We start from the raw sequence: 21,460 nt of genomic DNA on the forward strand, positions 1-21,460 counted from the left end.
CACTGCATGGAACCTGATTAATTGAGCTGATGTTGTATTTGCAATGAAAGGAGGAGGAGTTTCCCAGAACCAGCTAGCCTGGCTGAACTGAGAACTGGGTCAAACCCTGGCAGCAACAACGCACTTCAGAGCACAGTGAGCATCTTGGTTTTAAAAACAGATTTTACACCCAAGCACATAGCTTTCCCCTTTACCTCTCATTAACATCCCTTGCTCTCATCTCTGTGTTCCCAAGGCCATCAAGAAGCAATTTCTGCAATGCTTCACTCAGGCACTATCACTGCAAAACCACCAGAGCTGGGTTCAAACAGCACAAAAGGCAGTAAGTAGTATCACTACCAGGAAGCCAAGCATAACAACCCACCAGAGCACCGCAAAACAAACCACCTGGCCACAAATACATGGTCACATCATCTTACCTGGCAGAGTCCAAACCACTCAGTGGTCTTCATGCAGCATTTCTACTCCTGCTGCAGCAGTGGCAGGTGGGCAATAGGAAACCTGGGAAGCAGCCAGGGAGCCTTTGCTGTACATTTCCCTGTTGGGACTCGTTAGTGCAGCTCAGCCCTTCTCACTGCTGCATCTCCTCTGCAGGTCAGCCTCAGCCTCCTTCCTCTTAGCCTCAGCTGAAATCAATGCAAAAAAAATTAGCTCACTCAGAGGTCAACTTGGAGCATCTGGTATCCAGCATCCCCTTAGGGTCCTGCCCGGGGCACCTCAGAGGGCTAAGCTCAGTCCTCACAGATGCCCCTGCTCCAGCAAGACTTGTGCTGCCCTGGGGTGTTCTGGCAGGACCCAGGCCCCTGCAGTGGCAGGCACCCCAAGTCTGCTCTGTGTCTGTCTGTGCAGATGAAAATCCCTGGTGACTAGGCTCCTCTGCCACACTGATAACCCTGTGCACATCAGTCAGGGCAGTACAGGTGCTGATCCTGCAATCAGGCCCAGGCAAAAGGAAGAGGAAACAGAGTTTCACTAGAAATTCAGTCTTTGACACATTGATTCAAGTTAAGTTCTGAGTGAAACAAAATATGCTATAAAGATTTTAATAAAAATCCATTTACCCAAATAGAGTCCTCATTTTCCTTTTTTTTTTTTTTTAAACTGTCAAAGAATTTGACAAATTTGATCAGATCATATCACTGAGCTGAAAGTGTGAGTTCTGGGAATGAGCTATTTGCATCACTGTAGCTCCCCACTTACAGTTTTGGGCTTGCTACATGCCCCCCTCCCTGCCTACTCTGCTATTACAACCCATCTGATCTCACTTTGGGTGGAAAAACACACTGCTGCAAGCACAGAAATCTTCACAGCAAAAAGGCAGAGTTCTCGTCCACAGCCCAAATGGGGCAGGCTGGGTGTCCTGGTGGGTGTCCTGTCTTGTCCCTTCTGGTCCTTCGAGGGCCCCAGCTCAGCCCACACTGCTCAGCGGCAGAGCCCCAGCATGCTGAACTTCACACGATGCTAATGCCAGCTTCAAGTTGTGTGCTTAAGTGTAGACACATGTGCAGATATGTTTACTTGCACAGGTGTGTGCACAAAATTTGGCTGAGCAGCTGTTTGACCCAAGCTCCAATTAAACAGGGTGGCATAAAGTTAATCTTTCTCCTGGTGGCACAAGGCAGTGAGTATATACGTGTTACTCTCTCAAAAGTGAGGGTCTTGTGCAAGGTCCAGCTTGGCTGAGTCACCATGACTACGTGGCAGCTACAGGAACAGCAACAGTGGCCCTCTCCACTGCCCTGGCACAGAGAGGTGCTGCCAGCTTGTTAGAGCTCTCTTTGATCAGCAGATGCCACATGGAGCTCAGGCAGGCGTGCTGCTGGCAGGCTCCAGCGCCCACCTCTGCTGGGAAGCAGCCACTCTTCAGAAGAAACCCCACTCAGCAGTGAATAACAGCTGCTTTTGTGAAGACCAAAGTAGTGCTCTCGTTTATTTGTCTTCCCTTTGCACGACATATGCTCTCATGACAGGAGCACGACAACCAGAAAGCCCCCTTTCTCTCCAAAACAGTACTTTTCCTGAGGACAGGGCATCAATACAGCCCAGGTATTGTTCTCTCTGAGCAGCAAATCCTGGCAACTTTTCTTAGAGATTTTAATACCCAAAGTGGTCATGCACAAGCACCATCCAGCACTGCAGGGTCCCTAAATAGGTTTTTTCCTAGGCAAAAATGAGGCTTTAAAGGGAAGCAGAGCAGCAAAGCTCCCCAGACACAGGCTGTCACTGTGGCAGTTGCAGCCAGGGCTGCTTGGCACTGTTGAAGCAGGAGCCCACAGCTCAAACATGGCAGCACTCTGTGTCATCCACCAGTGCTGTGGCATGAAAATGCCCACAGCTTTGTTGATCTGCCTGCCTGCTACACCTGTTAGTCACTGAAGGAGAGTACAAACAGCCATGGTGTAGCTCCTAACAGTGTCAGTATGGGGAGCCTGGACTGTTCCGAGGGATAAAACCATGGGTAAGTTATTCAGGTCATCCTCTGCACGTGCTCACCTGTGGATCATCAGCTGTTCAGTGCAAGCCAGTTCTCAGAATAATTCTGATGTAAAACTGAGTATTCTGGAGAAAAGCTTGTGGTTTCAGAGGTGGTGGTAGCACTTTGTTATCAGCTCATTCTTGCTTCGAGCCCTGTTGCCCAAAAAGTCAGTGTGCCAGAAAGTGAGTCCAGCTATTCAGGCCTGGGGTGAAAAACTAACATGTGTCCTTTTAAACCCCCCAGGATGCCCTGGGATGTCCATCTCCTCTCACTGGGATTGCTGTGGTCCTGCAGTGTGCTGTTTGTCAGATGTGAGATCTGAAAAATCATCCAGGCAGGAGAGAAAAGCTGGCGGCTTCATCCTGAGTCACTTCTGGTGGGAAGAGGGAAGATGGTGATGGGGAAACAGTTCTCACAGCTGCTCTGAGGTGAGACGCAGCAGCAGGGAGGAGGAAGAGAATACATATAAAGAAATACCTTGGTGTCCTTCAGAGGCTGGTTTTCCCTTAAGGAATCCAAACCAGAGGGTATTTCCATCAGCCAAGTCAGGATTCCTGCAACACTGCACAACCTGGCATTACCCCTGCTCTGTGGAGGGTTTGCTTGCTCAGCTCCTCAAAATGACCTGAAAATAATTGTACAAACCATTAAAATACAGCCACTGAATTGTGGATTTCCATTTTTCCCTTTCACAACAGAGAGGCAGTCTCTATTAGAACTGCTTTTATTTTAAAAGGGATCAGAAAAGCAAAGACAAAAGTAAACTTCTCCAGATGCAGCTCCATCTCCAAACATCACCAACCCAAAGAGCTCTGAAATGCTCTATAAAATAGGATTGAAATAGATACTGCATTGTGGTGAACCTGAAGTGTGTCATGACAATTTTGATTTTTTTTATCTGTAGTTTTCAAAAAACTGTTTGTAACATTACAAATAAAAATGTTTTTTATAAAACCAATTTCAATGTGAAAAATCCAAATTTTTCTGTCCACAAGTCTGAATGCAGCTGTCTCAGCTGGCTTAGACTACTCTATTTTCATTAAATATTTTCTTTTGATGAAACAGCATTTTTATGATAGAAATTTCCCAACTAGCTTCACATGTAAGTCAATATACTGCAGTAAAAACCTCCAAGCTTAAGATTCAAGTTCTCATATTCTGTGCTGGCCATTGGGAAATAAAGGTTTTGCTCATAGACTGAACTTTTTCGGTATGCACTTGCTGAAATCTAATAAAGAGGAGACCAAGGAAAGTAACCATAGATATTGGCATTCAAGTGAAGCATGTTGAACCTAAGCTTACTTACCTCAGAGTGTGGTTTTCTTCACAGAGAGTTTTTAGCTGAGTGGAAACACACAGCCATAGATTTGTCCAGTTCCCTACTCTTTCCTTAAAAGCATCCTGGGAGCATGCTGGGTTTACCACATTCAATGGGAAGAGTTCTCTGGCATGACTGTGGCTACTATATTAGCAGCAAATTTCTGACAGTCAGTGTAGCCTCATAATAATCCCTTGATCTTTTTATGTCCAAAGACAGAATACTTCCATTGGCTTTCCAAGAGAGAAGTTTTTGTAAGAGGAAAGACATATTTTTCCAGCACTGTGGAAGAGAGCAGGGAGAGTTTCAAACATGCCAGCATCTGCTGCTAGGTCAGCTCAGGGGACCTGCACAGGACAGTGCTGTGCAGAAGAGTAGAAGTGGGCAGAAGGGCAGGTCTGTGCCTGAACAAGGAGTGATTCCTGTTTTCTGGGAGCATATGCTCCACCTCTGCAGCTCAGAATTAACATGCAGCATCTGAAGGGTTTGTACAGTGAAAACAATTTCACAGTGCGAGTATTGTCATTACTTAACTGTGTTTCTGTGTTGGTTATTGGTACATGCACACTACAGTTTATCATGGGAGTTCATCAGGACACTGTTCCACAGCAACCTGCATCCCACTGGCACTGGAATGGTTAATGCCTAAAACTTGCCTTGGCTGAGATCCTTCTGCTGTTTGATGGCTCAACTGAAGCTTGATGTTTATGGTGGAAATTGTCTTGATTTCTTTAGATGAGATGAGCATCCATGGAGTTTGAAAATGTGTTTTAATTAAGATTCTGCTAAATTCTACCAGACACCTACTTGGAAAACAAAGCAACTGAATAATTAACTCTGATGAGAGCAGATGCTGCTCTAATGACAACCTGTTACTGCTCAAGTGCATCATTAGTTGTTTTACTGTGTTCTTTTAATATGTCCAGAGATTCTCAGCTAATGAATATATTGGTAGCAATGCAGATAAAATAATTCTTCAATGTAGACTGTTGTAAAAAAAAAAATAGCCAACAACCAAAAATCCCAACATACTGAGTTCAACTGAAATAGTGTTTCCACTGGTCTGCGTTCTGTGTGCTTGAAAGCAAACACTTCTTTAGTTACCCTTGTGGGATTATTTTAGCCATACATCAAGTGAAGCTTACAAATTGATGAGAATCTAATGATGCATTTATTTACAGATGTGCAGTTCTGTTCCCTGTTATGTTGCCGAGGGGTGAGAAGAGGGAAGGCTTTTTCTCTCCCCTATGTGATGTGCACAGTCGTGCATTTGACAAAGTGACTAGAAAAATACTACCGGCAAGATTTTACCCTGTTATTTCTAGCCCTCAAAAAATAAATCTATATAATCTCCTAAAATACAGACACAGCTCTTAAAAAAATAGAAAATAGAATATTTATACTTAAATAACTCTCTTTAATGACACACTGCACTGTCTGTTTTCACAATATCTTGTGGTTTTATCTAAAGGCATGTATTAAAAATTGTGGGTTTCTATTTTGGGCTATTAACATCAGGAAGGTTTGGTCTCACCATAAAAGTAATGAGATGAAATGCAATAAAGTGAGCAAAAACATCAAATGGGAGAATCTAGCTCATACTTTTATCATTCCTTCTCTATTTTTTGTAGTGTCAGAATTACCTCTTTTACCTTGAAAGATATATTGAGGAATGATTGAGGCACTCTTTGAGATGCTTTTCAGAGCCCACTGAGCCCAACTCACCAGCAGAGTCAGTGGCATCAGAAAACTCTCTAACCCCTGGAAAGAAGCTGGGGATTGCTGAAAAATGTGTGCAGGAGCATCTCCATCAGCCCCTGGGGAGCAGCACTGCTCACCTCCAGCCCAGCTGGATACCCACAGTACAGCTTTTAAAGCCTCAAATTCTGTAAACCCAGGAAGAGCTCAACAAGCAAACACTGCCAAGCCCTTGCCTTGCTCCCCTCAATCCTCTTCCATGGGTGACAGGCCTTGCACAGCCCCAAGATAAGATGCCACATCCACTGGCAAAGCCCCAAATTAGAAGTTTGCTTTCTTCTCTGACCAGCTCTTAACTGCAGGATGCAAAGCTTCACAGGTCACCTTTCCCACATAAAGGATAGAGAAGCCCTCTGAATGTATAGGGTTTGCAGCTGACTGCTATGCCTTTTATAGAGACCTCTTTGGGTCTGATTAATTAGTAATTGGGGCAGGAGCTATGCACTTCAGTGACTCTTGGTGCCTTGATTGCAAATCACAATCTGGTGCTAAATCTCAGCAGGTCACATTGCTGTTTTTGCTGTGCCCCAGTGACACAACTGATTAAATCTGTGTAAACAGTATCTTAACAGAAACATTTGGGGGTGGGGGGGTGGATGGCTGCCTTCAGTTTGGAGGAATTAAGTTATGTATTTCTCTGAGTTCTGTCTGTTCTAAAGCATTTCCACCAATTGTTAGTTGTCCCAATACAGCAAAATCCTGGTTTTAATGTGGCCTTAGAAAGATTGCCCACTATGGGGGCTTTTAAACAGCGAGTCTGCACTCAATTCACACATGCAAACCTAGGCTGATAAACAAACGCTATCCTGCGTAGCTTTACAACTAAAGAAAGGACAAGGACAGTGCTACAATACATTTTTTGTGCATGTTTTCCTGCCTCCTGCCAGGAGGCCCCGCAGGGCCTGGTGTGCTGCTTCCTCAGCAGGCGTGCACAGTGCGGGTTGCCTTGTCTGTATGACTTTGACCATGAGACTGGAGAAATGCAGAGCTGTCTGCTTTATAGGTTAGTGCAGAGCAAGTGAAGGACCCACATGTCCCAGTCCATCTCTGGTCCTCCAGTCAGGGCCCTGGCTGACCCCACCTCTGTCCCCTGCCCAGGCCAGGTCCTTGGTCCTATCTTGTTCTCCTTCCACATGTTAGCATGTCTGGTTTTCCATGGCGTTGCAGCCCCTGAGTCACTTCCCCCTCCTGAGATGCTCCCTGTTGTTGGTGTGCTCTCCACAGACCCTTCCTGCACCCTAGCCTGTGGCTGTGCCCCCCTGAACAGGTCCATACTGCACCAAACCTCAGGAAGTTGAGCCCTACCAATATGTTTGAAGCAAGGAAAGTGAAATGAGTTACTCTAAGATCACTGGAGAAATATTTGACATGCTGCCTGCCTCAGAAGTCTGGTCATTAAACACCTTTTTCCCCTCCACTTAATTCACAAAAGCATCTTAATAAATGTCAGATGCAAACCAATGAGTCTGGCAAATCACTGCTTTTCCCCTGCTCAAGCTTCCTCTCCAAGCAGCGTAGCTCAGTGCAGGTGCTGGGTGCTTCTCAGACCACTACCTTTGCATTATCCAAGAACAACTGCCTTTGATGAGACAAGAAATCATTTGCTATGCACTGTAATGCTGAACAGCTGTTTTCATATGCTCTTTGGGAAGGAAGTGTGTTTATCTGTGGTGTTGATGAGCTGGAATGCTGTCCATGACCTTGCAGAGATGTTTCACTGCTGTGTGGAAAAGAAGCCAGCCACTGTTCCCCATAACCCTCCTTCGGGTTGAGGGGTGTGTGGTGTGTTTATGTTCACTTTCATGACACACACAAATCCATGGCCTAGGCTGAAGATTAGCACTTGAATTGCCTGCTGGCTACGGTGGTTTCACAGAATCTGACCTGCTTTTAAACACTGTTAACTTTGGACTTTCAAATCCAGGTGTTCAGATTAGTTCTGGAGAATGCAGCTCTGGGTCCAGAGCAGGCAATTTGGTCCTGGAGTTTAAGGAGGAGTTAAAGAGCTGGTGCACAGACCTACTTTCTTGGATGGCATTCACAGAGGAAAAGGAAAGGGCTGTGGAGCCAGCAGGGCAGCACCCTCTGAGATTCAGAGAGTTCCTGGCCACAGCAGGTGGCTTTTCTGAGTATGGTGTCCAGCCTATGTCCCCACCATGGCCCCAGCTCATCAGGTTTTACTAAAAGTGGGAGATTCCAAGTTCAAAGTGGGAAGGAAAATGTTCCAAATCCTGGACCTGGGAAAAGGATACCAGACAGGAGAGAGCATCAAAAATCCCTATTCAAATTTGGCATCAGAATTGGGCAGACCTATCCAAAACTTGTTGCATTATAGACCTCTGGAATCTGGAACATAGATTAAAAAATCCTGGAGGATCAGAGGAATGGTTTTGGGTGAATTTCCAGAAGTTCATGACCTTTTTTCCCACCATGATGTTGCTGCAAGAATGCTTTCCCTTGTGCTAATTTGTTACTTCCTCTCCTGATTCCAGAAAACAGCAGTAAAGCACACAGCAGTGGAGTTAAAACTACTGAACTTTTAGAAGCCTCACATAAATAAATTCTGGTTGGGTAAAAACCCTAGTCTGTTCTTATCTTGCCTGAAATTGTTTTCCTTGTCTAAAGCTTCAGCACAGTCCTGCTGTCTGCAGAGCTGGAGAGTTGGTGACAAACTGGAGCACCAGATGAACCTGTGCATCACCTGCTGGGCTTGTCATGATGAGAGATGGGCTCACATCAGCCAGTTCAAGTGGGGAACCACACACAGTTCCAGTGGGGGTTGTTTGGAGCCAGCATTCATGGCAGGTCACTGGGGAAATATATGTGATTTGCAGAGTTCAGCTCTGGATTTTGGCACAATAGACAGAAGGAGGCTTGAGATACACAACTGGTGTTAGGACTAAGATTGCTTCTCCTCCGATCACTGCCTCATTGGTGTGCAGCCTTTTACTGCCCTGTATCACACAGGCCAGCAGTGAGCTTCAGTCCTTGAAACCAAGATGTTGTGACAGTGGTCCAGTGCAGTGATCCAGCCTTTTTTCTTCCAGACAGTATAGTACATATGGCCCTGAGATTTAAATGTTAAGCACAGTACCTCAATTATTATGGAAGCTAAGGAGGAATGCCCTGATGCCTTTAGTAAGGGTCAGGCTGAGGATTTCTTATTGAGATGCATCAGGCAAAGTGCAAGAAATGTAAAAGCATTTGCCAGAAAGTAAACAGCAGATTACAGACTGGGTAGCAATATCATTCTATCTCCTGAATGCTACAAGCCAGTGCTTTTAGCCTTTCCAGCCTTTCAGTCAGTGCCTCAGTATGGATTCCTCTTCTCTTTCTCACATTTTTTTCAGTGAAGAGAAAGATCCCCAGCTGCTTTCACACGTAGCAGTTTTTATCTGACTAAAATTGAGGCCTTGTTGAAGACATCAGGATTTTGCTACCAACTTCAGTAGTCACGTCTGGAAGTACTGGAGCATATGTTACACTAACTGCATGGCAACTATTCAGTGTGCATCTCTTAATTGCATACATACAGACAAGATGTTCTACTGCACATGGTCAATTCCAAATGAGCATGAATCCCACTGATGAAACTAGATTTTCTCTGGAGCAACTGTAAGAGCTGCTCCTTATCGAGGACTTTATTCTTGCTAAATTTCAAGATTTTAGTCCTGTCCATTCCTGCAGGAGCCCTGTCTGAATAATCATGGTCGATTGCTCCTGGAGTTGTGTGAACATTCACAACAGCATTTGTCATCTTCTTGTTTAGTGTTTTTCTAAGAAAATTATTTTGCTGTCAACAAAACCCTTTCTTGAATGAAAAGCTAGCAGCTAAAGTAGCATTTGAATAAGAATGGGGTTTTGTCATCAATTTGCCAAACTCATCACTGCTTCAGAGCTTAACATCCAAAGGATCAAAGTGCATCAGGGGCTCTGAAATGTCTGAATTCTTTCTCAGCCAGTGGCAACTGTCAGTATTCCATTACAATGATTAACCATGAGGTTCCATGATTTTTACTTTGTTCTGTGAGAGCTGAGTCCTGTGAAAGACTTTTCATATATTCAACTTCTCTTAGCCTTAGGTATATGACCATATCTTTTGTTATCCGTCCTTTTCCTTATTACCATACCAAGACAAAGTTGATTTATTCAAATCCAAGTAGGCACTTTACAGTCAAGAGCCCATGTTCTATATATGCAGTATAAACTGAGCTATTGAGATAACTGTGTTTCATGTTCTTTCTGAGTAGAGAAAGAGACACAGAACTATACTTGGGTCACAGAAGAACAGGACAAATATTCAAATTCAGTATGCAATTTTCCCTAGAGTGACCTGCTGGACAGTTTAGCAGCTGCAGGCTGAGGGAATGTGTCCCCATGTTCTGAGAAGCAGATTATTTCAGACGAGCGAAACTCTTCTAATTCCGATTGCTGAAGCTTCTGTAGACATTAGTCTTTGTAAGTTGTCTTTAAGAATATTTATTGTCTAATTCATGCAAGATTTCCCTTTTTTGCTTCCATTTAATCTATGGTGTCTGAGTCCTGAAACACCAGTCTTGCATGTGATACTTCTTTGTATATCAGTGCAAACCATGTGCTTCATTCTTTAGAGATTTAAACCAGGTGATTTTTCTGGCTTGTAGCATGTTCTGTGGAACATGATTCTTGACAAGATAGAGCAAGCATTTTGACTGCAGAACTAATGGTGGGCCACTTCTGTGAGTTAGAATTTACATTAGCAGACACAAAGATATGCTGCCAGTTTGTTCCTGGATTGCACCTGGCTGGGAGAATTCAGCTGTATGTTTATTCACTTGGAGCAGAGAGTCAGCAGGAGGTACTGAGCAGAGCATGTATTTTTCTTTTTTGGGAAAAAAAAACTTTTACTATCACATTATATCTGGGCATCCTGGATTAATAACTCAAGCAAATAGCTTTATATATTTTGCACGATGCAGTCAAAAGCACAAACTGTTTAACCTCACTGCTGGAGCAACAAATGTCTATCTGCATTGATGTCCATTTGCTGATATGCTTTCGGAACAAACTGTAAATTAATTTCTGTAATCAGGAACTCTGAAGAAGTGTTAGGTGTCAAAATTTGAATTAAGCATTAATAAGAATAGAGAAGAAATTGGAATTTATGGAGTGTAGTCTTTTTTATATTCTTTTACACAGATATATATGTATGTATACATATACACACATATATGTAGTACTTGTGCAAAGGAACAGGTTTGTTAATAGCCAGCTGTGAGCAGCAACTCTATTTTGTGTTTACCTGGAGTGGGGGGAATTTACCATGCAGAAGTAGAGCACCTCCTTTTCTATGACCACATCGCCAGGCTTGGCACTGGCATATGCTGCTCTCTATGTTTTCTGCAGACAAAATAACTCTGGAAGGATTGTTGAAGTGACCCTCAGTGGTCAGGAGGAAATGGACACTCTCTTCCCAGTAGAAGGGCCACCTCTCAGTCAGAGGGGTTTTAGGACAGCTAGCATGTGCAGGGGCTAGCATTGAGCCAGGGCATTTGCACACTGACATGCAGGCTATGGCCACACAGCCAGAAGATGCTTGACTGAACAAGTATTGTCCCAGCATGTATGGCAGGGTTCTTGCTCTTCTGATGCCTCTCCTCCTCTTTTAGGGTGACAAGTTCAGTTTTTTTTGGCTTTGCTCATTTCTCCTGAATCACAGCTGGTACTGCTGGTGGTGCAGTTAGACCCCAGTCCTACAGTGGATCCACAGAGCAAGAATTGCACTGCAGATGTATGTCTGTGCTCACAATAATCACATGACAGGATCATGGCCATCATCTGGAGCTTCTAAAAACAGCAGTCCCTCATCTGTTTGCCTAGCTGATGGATAACACATATTTACATAGGCTCTCATCTTAGGAAGTTTCATCATCTCTTGCGTAGGAGAATGCTGAAATGATGTTTGCACCATAAATGTTCCAGATTCCACACATGCTTTCAGTCACCCAGCATGGTCTTGCAGGCAAAAATACATGAATACCACGGTCCTGTAGGGTAAAAGTAAAAGCAGTACATACCTCATTGGAGCTTTCGAGCATATTTTCAGATCTAAAAAGTCCTGGCCTTCCAGTGTTGATGTAGGATTATTTGTGTACTCCAAGTGAAATATCTGCTTTAGCATTTTCTTCAGTAGGTCTGATTCACCAGGATGCCTAAAAATAGGATTAAGGGTGTGAAATGCAGAAGGTAATAGAAGCATTTGCCCACTTCAATTTCTTGAGTCAGAGTTTAACCCCAGAGTCAGAGTTCAAGTGCTAATCACCAACTCAAAAACTACAATCTGAAATTTAGGAAGTGTGTATCATTAGGCACAGTTAAACTAGAATCACATACTTGGAGGTAGTCACAATAAAAAGAACAAATACAGCCACACCTGGGACAGGGGTGTTGCCCAGCCTGATTATGTGCTCCTCTTGTCATGTGAACTGGCAACACCAACAGACCACATCATGGGGTTAGCAGGTTTCCACCCTCATGAACGCCCTCTTTGCCCTTCCCTCAGTTATTCCTTGGAATTAACCACCACCAGACCAATTCAATACATTCTCAAGCCCCTAAGCTTTATTTGTGATGTATTTTGCTTGAATTCAGTGTGAATTGGATATACAAATGACAATTTCTCATATAATCATATTTTGGGATTAATAAAAATGACTGTCTTTTTTTTTTTACTCTTGTATTACATGTTGGTATTGCAATCATATGGTTAAGCAAATTAAGACAATTAACATCCTGTGCACAAGATCTGTTTGGGTGACAATAACTTAACCTGTCAGTCAAGAAAGATGGCCGGAGCTAAATATGGAGTTCTCTGGGCTCACACACACACATCACTGTGGGAAGCTTGCATTTATACAGAACCCTTTGGTGATATACAAAGTTTATTGTGACTTTTGAAAGCTCTCTGTCTGAACTGAGACTTTCAAATCACATTCAAGGCTCATGAAAACATGGACCATATCATTTTTAATGGGTTCTCAGTATCTCAGCAAGAACAGTAATGGAAAGTCAGTCAGTATGAAACCTCTGGGAATGCTGACTTCAAAGCACAGAGCTTAGGCGACTGGGGAGCCAACAGAATAAAAGTCTGCTGCAAAACCAGCAAACATCAAATAGATTTGGTAAAGCCATAAGAAACCACTTTGTCCTCCTAAACTGCTAATTTTCAACAGATCAATAAATTCCAGTGTGTTCATTTTAGGCAGACAAAAATAGCAGGAATCACATTGCTGGGAAGACACTGACAGTAGGTGTTATGAGAAGTTTTCTGGTGGGCTCCACAAGAAATTGTTCAACCTTCAACATTTTATGAAACAGGCAAGTTTCATAATCGTACTTTAAATCCTTTAACTGATGTACAATGGAATTGATATATAAAGAGAAACCCCACAAGGCTGACAGAGAAGGATTATCATTGTAGGTTTTGTACCACTCTGACAACTTAGTTCCCAAGGAAATGAACTTTGTCAATACAGAAATGTGTGAAATGACAAATTAATGCTTAGAGAGGGCAATTTCTGTAATTTTATCCAGTTTCACTCATACTCAAATCTCCCTGCAATTTCTGTCCCAGCCTTGAAAGTGGTGTGGACAGAGGCTGGGTTGGCAACAAAGTTGGACACTAGAAGAGGATAAGCATATTTTGCACAAGGAAAACCTTCTGAACTAAATAATTCACTTCTGGCTTGTGTATAAATAACTCTCATAGTCCATGGTCCCCATAAGATTTCTGCAGACACACTTTATCTCATTGCATTTTGAAATCTAAAGGACTCCTCAGGAATGGAAGGTTAAACATGCACATAACTGTTCACGAAGCTGAAGCCTTATTTGACTAATTTCTCCTAGGCTGATAATCAAATACTAAACAGCCCTGGCTCCTGAAGCAAACATTTCCCCCGAAGGACAAACCTCTTTACTGAGCAATAGATCAGAAGTGAACTGGCACTCTGGAGTTCAAGGCAGACCCACTGTAATTAATTCAGTTAAAGCACAGCAATTTGGAGATAGCAGAAGGATGGCAAATCCCACCCTGTTTCCTAATCTTCCCCAAAGGAACATATTTATTACAAACTCTTAAAATCACCTTTTGATAATGTTGAACAGTCTGTGAGGGGCCCATTAAGGCATACAAGGCAGACCCATTTTAATCCTTAATACCACTTGAAGATTATCCATTTTAAATGGCCTTGCAGAGCTTATCATAATTTTGTAAACTATTAAAAAGTATTAAAAGGCACTACTATATCTATCTGATGAGAAACATGGGCTCCTCCAGCCTGTCTGACAGAACATACTGTTTCTCTGTGACTGCCTGATGGTGATTCCAGCTGTGGCAATCCAGATTCTCATTGTTACATACACTTCCCAGTCTCACTGAGAGTGGATATTGTACTATAGGAACCTGGGTTAGTCTGTTCCTCAGGATGAATGCAGAGATCTCATTTTCTACTTGAGGCACTGTCAACCAAAACCAAGACAGCTAACTCACAACTGCCTATTCTTTTCAGGACATACAGTAACTGGCATTTAAGGCATATTGGCTTTCAAGAGTGTGGTTGAAACAGAGTTATCTTTCATTTGGTACTTTATAAAAGCTCTCCAATCTAAATTGTGAGAAGAAGAGAAAACCAAGCCATTCAGTGGCTCTAGGACTAGGCACTGGCTAACACTGGGGAGAGCTCTTCACACCCACTGGTGCAAACAATATGAGAATAATCATACTTTCCACGGGGACTCAAGAGTGCAGAGTTTACCAGTCTCCCCACTCAAGAGTGGGAGAATTAACCTCTGTTCCTGAAAACCCATGAGATGCATCCCAGCAGCTGCAGTTACTGTCTGCAGGTCCATGGCAGCGTCTCTTGGTGCATTTCTTCAAGTGTAGCAGCTGCACACAACTCCTTAACACAGGCTGCTGCATCAGTAACCCATTCAGATGGGAAAAGGAGAGAAAGAAATTAGAGCAGCCCCACCAGGAGTGCAGTGACAAGAAAGGTGGGTGAGACAGATTGCCTGAGACCCCTTGGAATGAGGAGAGCCCCAGCTGGCTAATTCCCATAACTGCTGTCTGAGGAGCATGGGGGCTATGGAGGGAGAGGACAGCTGGGCAGGTTGTTCAGCTCATCTGACTTTCTGCAGTGACACTGAAGTCACTGAAGAGAAGTCAGCATGGACGGGACCCGTTGACTTGTAAACCTGCAAGTGGATGATCTGTCACCTCCTCGCTCTCTCATCTGTCATCACTAAGTGAGTGGCTATCACATTTGCAGGGCTAAATGCTAAAGGAAAAGAAATGTGGCTGAAGAGAGAAGTGTATCACTGCATGTTAGCCTTTCAAAGTAAAGAAACCCAGGAGAGCAGGCACAACAAACCAAAAAGTATACAAAGCATGGAACGAGTGGGATGAGCTTGAAAAAAATGGGACACTAATTATCCTGGTTTGAGCTAGATAAGCAGGGCTTCTCACTCAGCAGCACCCACACCACATCTAAAGCCTGACCTGCAGCACCAACCTAGGCTTGAGAGCAGGGAGGCGTTCAGGCTGAAATCAAGCAGATTAGAAGTGAGAGGAGGCTGCCAAACTAATTTTCACTGGGGATCTGAACCACAATTCAGTCCAGGTGACATTTTACATATTTGCACCATTGTTTCTGTTTCATTTGTGAAAGTAATTACACAGCCAATTGAACAGTGTAAAGCAACTGCTGCAATAGTCAATATTTCAGTGAGGTACAGTGGACCTCATCTTTCCCAGTTAGGATATCCAGGCATAGCCCTACAGTATCTGTGCCATTCATCACTGACACTGCCATCTGGCTTACCTGAATCCTCCCCAACTACAGCTTGTGCTGAACAAACCTGACTTTTCTTTGGGCTCCTTTTGAAGAAAACAAGGCAACGAAACACCCTGCACTGCTGGTGATATGGACAATGTTAACTGGCATTCTCAGCTCTTAACTGAAGCATGACAGGGGACAGCTAAGTGACAGACGAGGCCAAATACTCTGGGCCTCTGGGTGGTCACTTTGATGCAGATAATTGATGGCTAAACCTGCTGATTTACACAGAGTAAACATGTAATATTAGACTCTTACAGGAGTGCTTTGCCCTTGTGACACTTCAACTGAGTTACCCTGACTCTTACAGCTGTGGCTGAAACCAAACCTGTTTTCCTTTGGTGTGGTATGGCCTAGGAACCACTACTATCCCACAGACTGGGGCTGAGCCAGCAGGGGCCAGTTTGCTGCCAGGACTGTGTTGGGACAAATTGGTGATCCAGGTGAGTCGCTGAGGTGGTGTATCAGTGTCAGAAGAGTAGGAGATAACTGTGCACACAGGTACATGGGGAGCTGGCGGCAGTGCCGCTGTGTTACCTATGATAAATAGCCTGTGTCACCACCATAGCTGGTCTCCAGATTGAAGCAGACTTTTGCGAATCAGCAGGGTCAGCATTTGAAAAGCATGTGAATATTGTGCACTTGTAAATATTTGAGCACATCTGTTTAGCTCCCTCTCAAAAACCACTGGGAAAAACTACTTCACATTGTGCCATGCAATGCTGTTACCCTGCTCTAATTGTCAAATCTGTTGAGTGTTTTTCTCATGCACACAAAAATTAAAAATTACTATCCTCATTCATGATTAATTCAGCTGCAGAGCTGCACTGTGTCACACTGCATTTTTTAAAGTATTAAATTCCACCTCATAATCAGAAGAGTTTTAATTAACTTTTTGCTAGTTCATCTTTTTTTACCCCTTCTTCACATAGCCTCAGACAATCTCCAGAGCTACCTTCCCTGCAAACATCAGATGCTACCAAGAGAGTGATGGAGTGCCGAGCCGGCACTGTGAAAATTGCCTGCACCAACCCAAAACATTCCTCTTCCTTTCCTCCTGCTTACAGAATTAAGGCCTGCTGGCTGTCTGTGCACAGCTCACTTGGCCAGGGCATGACTGAGATCTAGCCCATGGCATTTCTTAGTTGCCTGGGAAGAGCATCTGGCTATTACTTCCCTTCAGCCTAAATCTCCAAGCAGACATAGGACTGGTCTTTTATATTACACCTCTAGGGAAGTGGAACAGAGGACTCCAGAGGAGATATATTCCTGCCTGTCTGCCATTTTTCTATAAAAATATCTGCTGTCTCCTCTGCACTTGGCACACCCCAGGATTGCCCCAAAATGCTCACGCACCTCTTCTGTGTTTGCAGAGGGACTTTCCAGGCAGGGGCATATTCATGTGTAGGAAGAGCCATGTTCCCTCTCTTCCCCAAGCTGGCCTGGATGAGGGAGAAGGAAACAGGTTATTAAACCTCATTAGTTTCAGAACAAAGCTGAAGGAAAAGAAGACAGCATGAAAAGAGGTCCCATAGGAGACTCAACTCGCTCACACAGGTTTCTTGAACCTTTCTGGATCACTATGGTTTTTTACATTCAACTGAAAGCCAAGTGGGCTTGAACAAGTTTGGACCTTGATACAGGGCTTTTCATTGTGAGCAGAAAGAATGGAGAAAAGCAGCAAGAGCTCCTCTCTCTACCCCTACGGTACCCTGATGGAAAATTGCCTCAGCAACACAACCACACTGCCTCTAGATGGTTTTTCCTTGCAGGACCAGCACTTACTCAGCGGATCTCCTTAGGTTTTTCTGACCTTGGCAATATTACAAGCGACGCATTTTCACATGGCTGAATTGTTCCTGAACAATTTCTCCAACGTATTAGGCACAAACATGCTATCTGTCAGCACCAGGCATGTCTAATCTCTCCACCTGCTTTCTCCCCCAGCAGTTACATTTGATGTCTGTTGCATAGAAAATCCAACTTTTTTTTTTGTTCAGAAGCAAATTCCCACTGCAGGATGAGGGAGCAATCACTCTTTGGAGGAATGGGGGAAGCTGGGTTAAATTGACTTTGCTTTCCCAAGGAAACTTCTTCCTGTGTCCCTGATCTGCATTAACTAGAACCATTATTTCCTTAAAGGGACATCAGATGACCTCTTTGGGGTCCAAGGGCATCCAGAGCACGCCCCCTCTGACACCCCATTTGTGGGTGATACCTCTCCTAAGAGCTTGCGAATTTGGGGAACCTGCAGCTATGGTCCCAAGCCTCAGACACACCTGTAAGGCCAAATGCCCCTTCTTTTACAGGGGTGAGGTCTCACCTTACAAGCAGGTGGAGCAAGCAGGCACCTCGTAGCTGACAGGGACTGCTCCGGAGCACAAGCACTTCCCTCAGGGTATGTGCAGCTGGCTGTGCTGAAGGGGAGAGCTGCGAGCTCAGGGCAGGGCAGGAGTGCCCTCGGGATGTCTCCTGGGCTGGCTGAGCAGAGGGAGGTTTCCATGGAGCACACAGTGCATAGCACAGCTCTGCCCCTCCTCTCTGCCCACACCAAGGCCTCACTACCCTCATTAACCCTCATTAATCAACACTGACAGGTTTCAGGGCAGAACTGGCACCAGGGAGGGCTTGAATCCCTCCTGAGGGGCAAAGGATTGAAGGGAGCTTTGAGAGGGTCCTTCTACCTGTGTTGGGATGGTCACACCACAAAATGCTATGCAACAACACTTGTCACATTGTGCAGGAACTGAGAAACAGAGGATATGAACTTTGGCAGAGCTAATTCTGCTTAATAAGACATGGGACATTCTGGACAAGAAACAAGCAATAGAAAAATGGAAAGCAAACAAAAGACTTAAACAGACATTTCATTATGGGAATATCTAACAGTGGTTTGCTGCATATTTGAATACAGAAAGAGGGCAGTAGCCGTTCACCAGCTCTGATCCAAAGGGACATAGAACACTCTGCAAGGGCAGAGGTGACATTGATTTGCTGCTCACACTGATATCTTATGATGTCCACAGTTTTTTTGCTATTTTTTTTGTATCTTTAAGGATGACATTGCTGTGGAAGTTCTCAGAGCTGGAAATCCTGTCAGTACTTGAGAGGATATATTATGGTCATGCTTGATATATGAGACCAGAAGAAATATCTTCTAAAACATTTGCTTTGCAGTAAGAAAACAAGCAAAGGCATTCCTGGCCTGGGGCATTTTTGGTGGGATTTCCTTAAAGCTTTTTTCCTAGCCCCTCCTGTCTGCTTCCTGCAGCTCTGAACACACTTGTGCATCACACAGGTGGCAAACAATCGTTCCCATGCCAGAGCAACATGAACCTCGTCTAGACAGGAGCTGCTCCAAAGATGATGACTTCTTCCAAGCTGCTCTTTGCCTGGCATAGTATCACAGAATCTTTAAGGTTGGAAAAGACCTCCAAGATCATTGAGTCCAATCTTTGATGAAACACCACGATGCTAACTAGACCATGGCACTAAGTGCCCTGGAGTGAAACAAGCTGTACTCACCAAGACACTTTCATGTCATTATTGTCTGTTTGCTGTCACAACATTTGTGTGCACACAATAGCTCTATCTCAGCTCTGCAGCAGTCAAATATTACCAGCCATTTGAGAAATAAACTCATGTAATGACTAGGCCCTGGGCTATTAGGGCAAGTCTTACAATAACAATCCTTTTACCATCAGGGATGTTCCAAGAAAATATTGTTGCAGAAAGGAATGGCCATTTCTTTTAGATCTGACACATGATGGGCTGAAGACAGAGATGGATAAATTTTTTTGTGAAATAAAAATATGAAGGGCCACCAATATGGAGTATGGTTGATACTTCTAGGTGAGCACGGCAAGGCTGAGTAAGGGATTTGGACATTTTACCACTAAAATTAATCAAAGATACTTATTTCAGTCCCCTAGGCTGATTTACAAGTACACCAATGGGTCTCAAGTGTACAGTCCATGTGTGTAATTGTCAGTTCTAGTTTATTTGGAATAGATTCAAGGTAAGATAAACCAGACAGAAATGCAGGCACTCAGGTACATTCTGATTCTGGCAGAATGAAGAACAACACCTACCTACCTGCCTGGAACCATTTGAAAATGCTCATCAATCCTGCATGTTCAGCTTGCAGGTTATTCTCAAAGAGAAAATGGTGTTAGCCTTTTTCGCTTGGAACTTAGAAGACACATATAAAAGCAGGGCCAAATCCGCAGATTTAAAGGGACACCTCTCTCCAAACAGTGTAATTCTTATTAATTCATCCTCAGCCATCCCTCTTCTGCTAGACGCTGTCCTGCCATCAGCCCAGCAACCTCATCTCATGCCATACACAGATCTTTCTTTTGCCTTCCAACTGCCAAATGCTCATTAGCACTGCCCCATGGGCACAACGGGACTGTCACCAGCCTCTCTGCTTGTGATTCTCGGCTCTGCTGTAAGTGTCAAAGTGATTCTGTCTCTGGGCCACAGAGAGTAGCTTTAAAAGTGTTTTGTTTTGTTTATTCAGTAGAATCTCCAGGTATCACAAAGTTCTGTGTTTCCTCTGCTTCAGGATACAGAGATTCTTTGGCTGCTATTTCACCTCTGGTGCATCTCTTTCCATACAAGTACTTTTTCTTAAGTAACCAGGACTGCAGAATATACAGAATCAGTGAGAAGAACATATTCGTGCATGAAGCTCCATTACACTTTAACAAACACCCTCAAAGACAAGAGGACATAGGAAGAGACTGTACCCTGGATAAGCTTATGGAAGATGGCCAAAAACGCGACATCAAAAGGCTCTTCATGAGTTTCCTGATCATTCAGCATGATAGGCTATAATGGATATGCAGAGGGGAGAAATCCCCAGAGCAAAATGAATTTGGTAGATCCTTTGGCTATGTAAAAGGATAAAATGGAATTCCCCAGAAGTAGCTAGGTAATCAAATGTAAGTAAAATCATAGTTCCTTAGAATATTTTTCAGCTAATGTTTGGTCACTGAATGCCATCATTAAGATCTGAAAGTTAATAAAAACCTGTTTTCTCTGGATCTGGAAAAGGAAATTTGAAATGTTTTTTATCTTTTCTTTATTGTATTTGTTCTTTCCTTTCTGCTGTCTCTGCACCTTTCTGTGGTGGACTATGGGATAAAGGGCAACAAAGAAGAGGCTGGAGATGAAAAGGAGGAAGGACATTCAAAAGGAAGCGTGTGAAAACAAATAGAAAAGAAAGAAGAGAACAACAAAAACTGAGATCTTTCAACTGCAATTATTTTCCCTAAATTTCAGTGAAACCATTCAGGAAAACAAAATATTACTCATTTTCTCTCCAGAGGTTTTTGAAATGGTTTCAACATTCTTCCCCAGCCTGGTTTTCTCCCGTCTCCAAGCCATTGTGATGAGTGGTGCCGGAGGAGCTGCTCTCCCGAGCGGGAGATGAGGAACAGGCCGTCACACTGTCAGAGGACACATTGCCCAGATTAAGAAATCACCAAGGCTAATCTGAATTCAGCAGGTCTTAGCAGGAATGCACTGGCCATCCTGTCACCTCATCTTTCGGCATCTCAGAATCAGCTTTTCTAGCATGGGATGCATGATGTCATTCAGACAGCTGGCGATGCAAATATCTGACAGACTGAATGTTCATAAAGAAAAACTCAAATCCTGAGTGGCTTGTTTGTCCAGGTCAGCCCACTGCAATGCATTCACAATACAAGCTTTTGTGTACACCTTGGTTGGTAGAAGTGACTATGCTAGTTTAGCCCAGGGGATGGATGCAGGGAGTTGTAGGACCTCCCCAGTGCTTTGCCTGTGTCCAGGGCTTGAGCAGGTTCTCTTGCTGTTGGCCAGTGGGCACATGCCAGCAAAGAGGGTGCTGGACTTCTAAAACCAGAAAGAAGTGCTGGCTGATGAAGCCCTGCAAGCACTGATCTGAACAGCTTGTGAACCATTACTATCTAGAAGTGTCAAGAAAGATTAGAACAAACATGAAGCAAAGATGAAATAAACAGCTATTGTATGGGCAGAAATGGATTT

The 21,460-nt window shown here is 43.8% G+C and overlaps 1 long non-coding RNA gene across 1 annotated transcript in view; it reads right to left on the reverse strand.

The window, feature by feature from the left end:
* Positions 1 to 21,460, reverse strand: part of LOC146434507 (uncharacterized) — a 247,945-nt gene that overhangs the window by 61,266 nt on the left and 165,219 nt on the right. The window contains exons 5-8 of the long non-coding RNA XR_014853417.1: positions 11,609 to 11,743; positions 2,954 to 3,101; positions 2,494 to 2,849; positions 420 to 626 (exon numbers count right to left, since the gene is read on the reverse strand). This is a non-coding gene — a long non-coding RNA (uncharacterized LOC146434507). The remainder of the gene's footprint in view (positions 1 to 419; positions 627 to 2,493; positions 2,850 to 2,953; positions 3,102 to 11,608; positions 11,744 to 21,460) is intronic.

Source organism: Lichenostomus cassidix, chromosome 7 (genome assembly GCF_008360975.1).
Source record: "Lichenostomus cassidix isolate B80296 chromosome 7, HeHo_3.0, whole genome shotgun sequence".
NCBI lineage: Eukaryota > Metazoa > Chordata > Aves > Passeriformes > Meliphagidae > Lichenostomus > Lichenostomus cassidix.